The sequence below is a fragment of the Suncus etruscus genome, chromosome 9 (assembly GCF_024139225.1).
Source record: "Suncus etruscus isolate mSunEtr1 chromosome 9, mSunEtr1.pri.cur, whole genome shotgun sequence".
Taxonomy (NCBI): domain Eukaryota; kingdom Metazoa; phylum Chordata; class Mammalia; order Eulipotyphla; family Soricidae; genus Suncus; species Suncus etruscus.
In genome coordinates this window covers 91,501,326-91,511,151 of record NC_064856.1, presented here as the reverse complement: position 1 = coordinate 91,511,151, position 9,826 = coordinate 91,501,326, and the positions used below count along the sequence as shown (strand labels likewise).

At 38.6% G+C, this 9,826-nt stretch overlaps 1 non-coding gene across 1 annotated transcript; it reads left to right on the top strand.

Moving 5' to 3' along the window:
* Positions 1-422: 422 nt before the first annotated feature.
* Positions 423-555, top strand: LOC126019368 (small nucleolar RNA SNORA51). Its single transcript, XR_007499092.1, has one exon. It is a non-coding gene; the product is annotated as a small nucleolar RNA SNORA51 (small nucleolar RNA).
* Positions 556-9,826: the final 9,271 nt, after the last annotated feature.

The window sequence follows — 9,826 nt, the reverse complement described above, 5'->3', positions numbered from 1 at the left end:
GAGCACGCAAACATTATGGAGAAATTGTATAGTACTCCCAAATTTAAGAAGTGAAGATAATGACACAAAAATCTCAACAACCAGCACCAGATAACTCTGTAAGTTCTTAAATAATTACTAGTGATACTATGGTGAGAATGCTTAATGCGCTCAAAAAACCATGGCACAAAAGTCTGTAAAATGTAAGAAAGTAGAAAAGTAGAAATAAAAAAAACTAGAATACAAAGTGACAGAAATGAAAAGCATATTATGTGTTATAGAAAGCTCAGCAGACAGTAGAAAGCCTGTCTAGACTACAGGCCGATGCAGGGTGAGAAGGAAGGACACTTGGGATATTGGTCATAGGAATGTTGCACTGGTAAAGGATTTTATATATATATAAAATCAAAAAAATCAAAAAAAAAAAAAAGAAGAAAAGAAATGGCCTCCCAATTCTTACCGGAGGTTGTGTTCTTTACACTGATTGTATATAAAGAGGAGGTACAGTAAATGCACCCCATATACACCTTAACCCAGGCCCTTTGCCTGGTCTGTATTGTGAATTGGGGGACAAAAAAAGAAAAATGGAAACTCAGCAGAAGTTATGGGCAGCTATAAAACAGTAGCTGAGGAAAAGAATAAGGATCCACAATATAACATGCAAAAATTATCTCATGAAAACCACAAAATTTGGAAAAAGCAATCTTGATAGAAGTGAACAGAAAGCACACCAAAGTAATCCCTGAGCATCATTTGGTATGGTCTGAAAAAAAAACCAAATAAAACCCCAAATTATAGAAAGCAAGGTAGTAATGAAAGGTCAAAGAAAACACACCTGGACAACTAATCCACAGGATTGATTTTGTGAGGTATGAGTGAGGATTGAAGTACTGAGTTTCTTGGAGAAGGGATATGAGAACACTGGTGATGGATATGTTGCTGGAATTACATACAGTTGAAATCATCATTAACAGTGTAATAATCACAGTTTCTCAATCAATAAAGATTCATAAAGTTAAGAAAAAATTAAAATTATTCACTCTAGTCTTAGCAGGACAAAGGTCTGAGTGTCAATAAAACTGTTTTGCTCACAGCCTCTCCAATTAGATAAAATAGGATACCATTTTTGTTTAACTAATATGTGAAATAAAGTGGAAATAAAATAGAATACATTTGTTTGTAGTTGAGAGAGGACATAACACTGTTCTAGTTATATTTGTTACTGAGATTAATTTTATATTATCATATATTATATTTATTAATGAATGTATTCTTATGTAGTGACACAAAATAAAATAAGTGATCAATATTTTGCATATTGCTATTCTATGGGAAATCTTCTAGCTTTATTCATGAATAAGTCCTGCCCTGTGCTCAGGAATAACTTCTGGTATTCCTTGGGGAACCATATAGGATAATAGAGATCAAACCAGGCCAGTTTTACTTAAATGCTGGCTAAAAAAATGGAAGTATACAAAAAAATCAGTGATGATATTAAAACAAAACAAACTATTGTTTATGTTAGAGGAAATGCTAACAAGTTGAGAAAATTGGAAAAAAGATCAAATAAAACATAAAATGATTTATATCTAGAATATATTAAGAAACAAAATACAAAATATAGAAACAGTTAAAGGGAAAAAAAGAAGGAAGGAATAAAAAGAAGATGAAAAGAAAAAGAAAAGAAGTAAAGAGAAGGAACACAAAGACAGAAGAAATAAAATAGAAGAATGAAAGAAATAAGCAAGAAAAAAAGAAAGAAGAAAAAGAAAAAAGGAAGAAAAAGAGGAACAAGGAAAATTGGGCATTGCTATATCATAAAACAGTCAAAAAGTACTCATAAATCTATCCTGCCATAATATTATCCCAGGAAATCATATTGGGCTCAATAAAAAAAATCTCTTGCTAGTTCACTTGCCTTATGTACAAGCCCATATTCTTTCCCCTCTCTCTTTATCCCTCTCTCTCTCTCTGTCTTCATATCCCTCTAATTCACACTAAATTTCTTTCAATAAAAATAGGTTTTATTGTGTTTCCAAAAACTTTCTTTACCTAAAATCAATTTTCCATATTCTAATTCAGCAGATAAAATTGTAAAATGTATATATTTGAACTCATCAGTTTAGCATAAAATGGGAGCTCAGTTATTTCAAGTGTGGACTGGTAGAAATGTGGTATAAAAAAATCTTTTGAGTCCAGATGTTATTAAGCTTTCTAAAACCATTCTTATTCAAATTATATATTAATATATGCTATCACAAGACAATTCACCAAAGAGCTCATATGGATCCTTAGGACATGTACATAGGATGTTCAATAAAGTATTGTTTGTAAAGGATAGAGTTGTAGATAGTCCAACGTGATTAACACTTGATAAGATACTATAAAAACAGATGCAAACTTATTTATGCAACTATGGAGGTTAAATGTAGATAAATATGCACTGTTATAGATCAATCATACAAGTGTGGTATTGAAGGGGTTAACTATATAGCACAGGTTGTGGTTTATAGGACCACACTGGGTATATGAGTAAAAAATTGAGACAACATAAAATAATATGATGATCACAAATTAATGGAATGTGTCAAAAATTGTAAAGTTGCAAGGAAGAAACATGCACATATTTCAAAATTAGAAGAAGTAAGTAAAAATTAAATAAAAACTGACAATCATGTGCAATAATAACTGAGAGGTTGGGGGATATAGCTCACTCAGCGAGCAGTGTTAGAATCAAAATGCTGAATCATTTTCAGTAACTGGCCGACTGTCTGACATTGGCATTTATGCACAAATAGTGATACAGCCAGTGTACATAGCTTTCCTGACTTAGCATGAATGAATCGTTTCCATCAGTGATGCAGAGTTTTTCTTCAATTAAGCATGTGGAATGATAAAGCCTAGAAATCCAGCATCATGCATGAAGATTAACTTGGAAACCTTTTGGTTATCTCTGAGTTTGCTCTGTCTCATGTCTCTAATAAGCATCAATGTTTCCAGTCTTGTGATGAATGTTGTGTGACATCTAAGAAAGTCAAGTGTGGGCAATTCTGTGCAAATATTCCCCGAATTGTGATGCAATGTAAAGACATGGAGCAACATCCCAGCACTGATCTAAGTTGATTAGAAACAGTCTATTGAAGTTTATAGGCACAACACTCCCACCCCAAGTTAGAGTCACTCTTATTTTATAGAGTGAATGAAAAGCCCACTTAATTGGTGTGGTCTTTAACCTTGTCTAAAAGTTGAAAGAAGGGCCATAGAAGTGGTAGGGCATTTGCCTTGCATGTAGTTGCTTCAGGACAGACTGTGGCTCAAATCTTGGCATCCCATATGGTCCCCTGTGCCTGCCAGGAGCGACTTCTGAAAGCAAAGCCAGGAGTAACCCCTGAGTGCCACCAGCTGTGACCCCAAAACAAACAAAAAAATGTTGAAAGAAACTTGAGAAATAAAATCTTTTAATGGCATCAAATATACTATATCTGGATATACAACTGAAGCACAGATGTAGGAAATAGAAATAGATGTAGGAAATAGAAATATTATTAAATTTGATAAAAGCATGAGCTTTTTTTAAAACAGATATTAATTGAATTTTGGTTATTAATGTGCCACACAGTTTGACCTAATTGTGCTACATTTTTGACTTGTAAAGTATATGCATAAAAAACCTACAGTCCATGAGTTTTACTGGTTTATATATTCTGGTGAATACTGCAGATCCCATTCTAAAATATCTAGCACAGTGCCTGCTATCTATAAAGTGTTCAAAGTGAGTAGCTACTATTATTACATTAGCAGTATTGATATGTTGCATCTTTTATCCATAGAGTCTATACAATTATCTCTGCATGTTTTAAAGCTTCTACCTGTGTTAGTAAGTTTCTCTGATTTATCTACTGCTGAATCATTTAACAGAAGGTAAGCATTAGAGTCATATATTTTGAAGTTGTAAATGTTCTAAAGAGAAAAAATGCTGCTGTTATTTCCACTTTATACATAAGGCAATTGAGATGCAATGGGTCATCAGAATTTCAAACCAGTAAATTATAGGGGAAGTCTCAGCCTCTGGTGCATTTGCTATCCAATATTTGTCTTTTGTGGGGGAGGGTAGAGCAATAGTATGGTGGGTCAGGCATTTTATCTTGGATGTAGAGGACCCAGGTTTTTCATCTCCAGGATCTCAGATAGTTTCCTGAACTTCATCAGAGGTGACCCCTGAATATGGAGCTATCAGTTAGCCCTGAGCACTGCGGGTCTATTTTGTGCACTTTTGAAGCACATAATGGTTTGTTAATTTTTCTCATATATTTTATGTAAGGCACAACATAGATTTGTATTATTTAATGAGGTTCTTTTAGCATACTAGCAATTTACTAGTATTAAAAAATTAAACATATAGGGGTCAGAAAAATAGAATGGGGGGGATGAAGGTAACATGACTTAAGTTTAACTTGCCTCTATTGTAGCCTCACCACCACATGGTCCCTGAGTATTTCCTAGTATATCCCTGGATAAGCTGTGCACCATTGGTATTGTTCAGTTAATCACCGATAGTATGAGTCATATAGTATATTGATTCTGAGGCCCTAACACTGATTTAACAACGAATTACCAAGATTCCCCATGGGGAGTCCTCAAGCCTTATGAATCTAGGAGACATTGCCCCAGGCCCCATAGGGAATCATATGAACAATAAAGGTGTTGTTGAATGCCACCAGAGAGGTACAAGTAATGAGTTTCATGTAGATACAATTCTTTTATTAAAGAATTAGTAGTATAGAAAATATATTTAGTAATTTAGGATAAGAAATATTTGTGATGTTTATGCAAAATAGGAAAAATACATTCTAAATACAGAAAATATGTTAAGTCCAAAAAATTAAAAAAAATAATATATGACTAGAACATGATCAACAATTCAATTGAGTTCAAGAATCATGTTCTAGAGAGACATTAAAAAATATCTCAAAATGGCTCCCTGTGTGTGACACCAGGCGGGGAAAATCCGCGAAAGTACACCGGCCCAGTGGGGCTCAGCTGTGAAAGACTGTGAGTGTGACCTGTCTATGTCTGTCTACTGTCCTCTTGCGTGAAACTCTTGCGAGTGGGGCAAAAAGAGCCTCCAGAAACCTCGCTCGCCCAGACGCCATTTTCAGGGAGGGACTTCAGAGCATAAAAACCGGCTATCCTTTGCAAAAGCTGGCTCCCTGTGTGTGACACCAGGCGGGGAAAATCCGCGAAAGTACACCGGCCCAGTGGGGCTCAGCTGTGAAAGACTGTGAGTGTGACCTGTCTATGTCTGTCTACTGTCCTCTTGCGTGAAACTCTTGCGAGTGGGGCAAAAAGAGCCTCCAGAAACCTCGCTCGCCCAGACGCCATTTTCAGGGAGGGACTTCAGAGCATAAAAACCGGCTATGCTTTGCAAAAGCTGGCTCCCTGTGTGTGACACCAGGCGGGGAAAATCCGCGAAAGTACACCGGCCCAGTGGGGCTCAGCTGTGAAAGACTGTGAGTGTGACCTGTCTATGTCTGTCTACTGTCCTCTTGCGTGAAACTCTTGCGAGTGGGGCAAAAAGAGCCTCCAGAAACCTCGCTCGCCCAGACGCCATTTTCAGGGAGGGACTTCAGAGCATAAAAACCGGCTATACTTTGCAAAAGCTGGCTCCCTGTGTGTGACACCAGGCGGGGAAAATCCGCGAAAGTACACCGGCCCAGTGGGGCTCAGCTGTGAAAGACTGTGAGTGTGACCTGTCTATGTCTGTCTACTGTCCTCTTGCGTGAAACTCTTGCGAGTGGGGCAAAAAGAGCCTCCAGAAACCTCGCTCGCCCAGACGCCATTTTCAGGGAGGGACTTCAGAGCATAAAAAACCGGCTATCCTTTGCAAAAGCTGGCTCCCTGTGTGTGACACCAGGCGGGGAAAATCCGCGAAAGTACACAGGCCCAGTGGGGCTCAGCTGTGAAAGACTGTGAGTGTGACCTGTCTATGTCTGTCTACTGTCCTCTTGCGTGAAACTCTTGCGAGTGGGGCAAAAAGAGCCTCCAGAAACCTCGCTCGCCCAGACGCCATTTTCAGGGAGGGACTTCAGAGCATAAAAACCGGCTATCCTTTGCAAAAGCTGGCTCCCTGTGTGTGACACCAGGCGGGGAAAATCCGCGAAAGTACACCGGCCCAGTGGGGCTCAGCTGTGAAAGACTGTGAGTGTGACCTGTCTATGTCTGTCTACTGTCCTCTTGCGTGAAACTCTTGCGAGTGGGGCAAAAAGAGCCTCCAGAAACCTCGCTCGCCCAGACGCCATTTTCAGGGAGGGACTTCAGAGCATAAAAACCGGCTATCCTTTGCAAAAGCTGGCTCCCTGTGTGTGACACCAGGCGGGGAAAATCCGCGAAAGTACACAGGCCCAGTGGGGCTCAGCTGTGAAAGACTGTGAGTGTGACCTGTCTATGTCTGTCTACTGTCCTCTTGCGTGAAACTCTTGCGAGTGGGGCAAAAAGAGGCTCAGAGGAGCACGGCCGCTCCGCTTCGCTACGCGGCCGTGCACTCTTTCTAAGGAAAGAACTCCATTGCAACAAGAAGGAAAAATCACACTAAGAACGGCGCTATATCACAGAAGCAAACATTTCTCTCTGGACTGTCTTCTCTGTTACATGCTCGGGCCTAAGATTTGACCCAGTGTGAGGCTTCATCCACGGAGGACTCCCCTCCCTTAGAGGCAAGTCAGCCCATCCAGAAAGGGAGGAGTCAGAGGAGTGTGCTGCCTACATCATATAGACAATGAATACCACTACAACACGTAGAAAAACCCACAATACAAATGTGACAATGGGGAAACAGCGCAGGCCAGCATCAGACATAGAGAATGAAGATGACAATTCTGAGGACCAGATAATGACTGAACAACTAATCAACCTCTCAGATAAGGACTTTAGACTAGCAATATGGAAGGTGCTCAACAGACTCCAAGAAACCATGGATCGAGTTGAACAGAACACTAATAAGAACCAAGAAAATATGAAGGCAGAAATGACAAAACTCCAAACTGAAATAACATGTCAACTAACAGGCCTGAAAAACTCAGTAAACGAAGTGAATGACAAAATGGATAAGCTCTGGGACAGGGTATCAGAAGCTGAGAATAGACTTGGTGCTGTGGAAGATGAGATACATAACAATTCCATACAGCAGGAGAGATTGGACAAAAAACTTAAAGCAAATGAGCAGACAATGGAAAAATTAGTCAAAGAATGGGAACAGACGAAAATAGAAGTCTATGATAAGATCAACAGAAACAACTTAAGAATCATTGGAGTCCCAGAGACCCAGGAAGAAAATTCCCAGGAAGAATCAATGGTCAAGAACATCATTAAAGAGAAACTTCCAGAGCTAAAGAATATATGTGATCAAATCCTGCATGCCCGAAGAGTACCAACCAAAAGAGACCCCAGAAAAACCACCCCAAGACACATCCTAGTCACAATGACAAATCCCACAGATAGAGACAGAATTCTGAAAACAGCAAGATCAAAAGGGGAAATAATGTTCAAGCAAGCTTCCCTGAGATTTACAGCAGACCTGTCACCAGAAACGCTCAATGCCAGAAAGCAGTGGTGGGATATTGTGACAAGACTGAATGAAATGAATGCTTCACCCAGAATACTATACCCAGCAAAACTCACTTTCCGGTTTGATGGAAGAATACATGGTTTCACAGACAAAAAACAGCTCAGAAACTTCACAGACACAAAACCAGTCTTAAGAGAAAAACTGAAAGACCTAATCTAAGACAAGACTACCCAAAAGACACACCAAATTTTGAAATAAAGATGGCGTTAAATCCCAGGACAATTCTTTCTCTCAACGTCAATGGACTAAATGCACCAGTTAAGAGACACAGAGTGGCTAAATGGATCAAAAAACTCAATCCAACCTTCTGCTGCCTACAAGAAACGCACCTGAATAGTCAGAACAAACATAGACTCAAAATAAAAGGCTGGAGAAAAGTTATCCAAGCAAACAACACCCATAAAAAAGCTGGAGTGGCCATACTAATATCAGATAATGCAAACTTTATACTCAGGAAGGTTGTAAGGGACAAAGACGGACATTTTATATTAATCAAGGGGTACGTAGAGCAGGAAGAATTCACTCTCCTAAACATATATGCACCGAATGAGGGGCCAGCAAAATATTTAATACAACTGCTGACAAATCTGAAAAATAATATCAACAACAACACAATAATTGTGGGGGACCTAAACAATAACAATGTTGGAGGAATGATGTTAAAGACATGAACATCTAAAATATGAAATAATTTATTCATCTCAATATTAAAACCTCACAGATTATCTTAAAGAATTATGTCAAGATTATTAGAAAGAATAATATTGGAATGCATTTATCTAGATTTTATTGTATTCTACATCTAGGGGAGAAAGAGAAAAAAATCTTTTGATAATAAAGAGAGAACTTTTCTTTGTCCTCCCAAAATGAGGGCAAATTAAACAAGAATAAACTTTTTTAAAGGGTAAAAATTCTTTCCTTCTGAACTTATCAGTCTATTCTCAGGTGGTTCTTTTCCAGGAGATACACAAATTTGAATAATATAAATAAAATTTTTTTCTAACAAATTTCTATAAGTGTATATTCATATACTTCAAGAAACTTTAACCATTTTATTGTTTTTAATATTATTATTATTATTGTTATTATTTTTGGTTTTGGGGCCACACCCGGTGGCGCTCAAGGGTTACTCCTGGTTAAGCGCTCGGAAATCGCACCTGGCTTTGGGACCATATGGGATACCCGGGTATTGAACCGAGGTCCGTCCTGGGTTAGCTACTTACAAGACAAACACCCTACTGAGGAGCTATAGCTCCGGCTCCGTATTGACCATTTTATTTTTTTAATATATTTTTATTTAAGTAACATGATCATATTTGGGTTACAGTCATAATCAGAACACCTCCCTTCACCAGTGTAGCATTACCCCCTCCCCCTTCCCATCCCCTGCCTATATTCGAGACAGGCATTCTACTACAGTTATTTGTTTTTAAGTTCAGTAAGTTGCATTTTTTTCCCTTAAAGGATAAGAGTAAAAAAATATATTAAAGTTGTGATAGTGGGAATCGCCATTGTTTGCATAGGTCCAGAAAAATGGAAAAATGGAGAAAAACCCCTTGACCTGATTACAAAAAGGCCTCACCCCAGAAGTTTATTGGCGTTAGACAGACTCTGGGTTCCAGGCATACAAGTTCGTCCGACTCCAGTCATTCTCAAGGTCTTGGTGAAACTTTTTCACACTTTAGTTATTGTTGGTGTCAGATTCTTATATTTAAAGACTGGACTCTGTGCATTTCTTTCATCGATGTCAGGCTGATGTGGAGCATCCTCTAGTTTCAGCATACCATTAAATGCGGAGCTATCTGCCCTGCATACAGACTGTTGCTGAGTCATCTAGGTGTTGGGAACACTCTTTGGAGTAAGTCACTGCCAAAACAGTGGGAGGTCTTCCCTGGTTGAGGCTTGGATCCTGGTAATGTTGAAGACAATTGTGGTTGTTTCCATAGATGGTATCCATTGTTCAAGTGTGTGTGGGTGATGCCCATTCTTCTGAGGCCTGAGCCAAATCATTATGCCAATGTTCAGGATAAAAGGCCTAATTACATTACCAAATTTAATGTGCCTATGCAAAAGAGAAGCAATGCCACAAGATGTTGGTGCATCTGGGGGCCGACAAATAAAGTCCAAAATTCCCCATAACTTGGTACAAACATGAAATCTATACAGCGATACTCTTCTACCAGTATTGCTTATAAAACAGATCTCAAAGGGGGAAAATCAAAC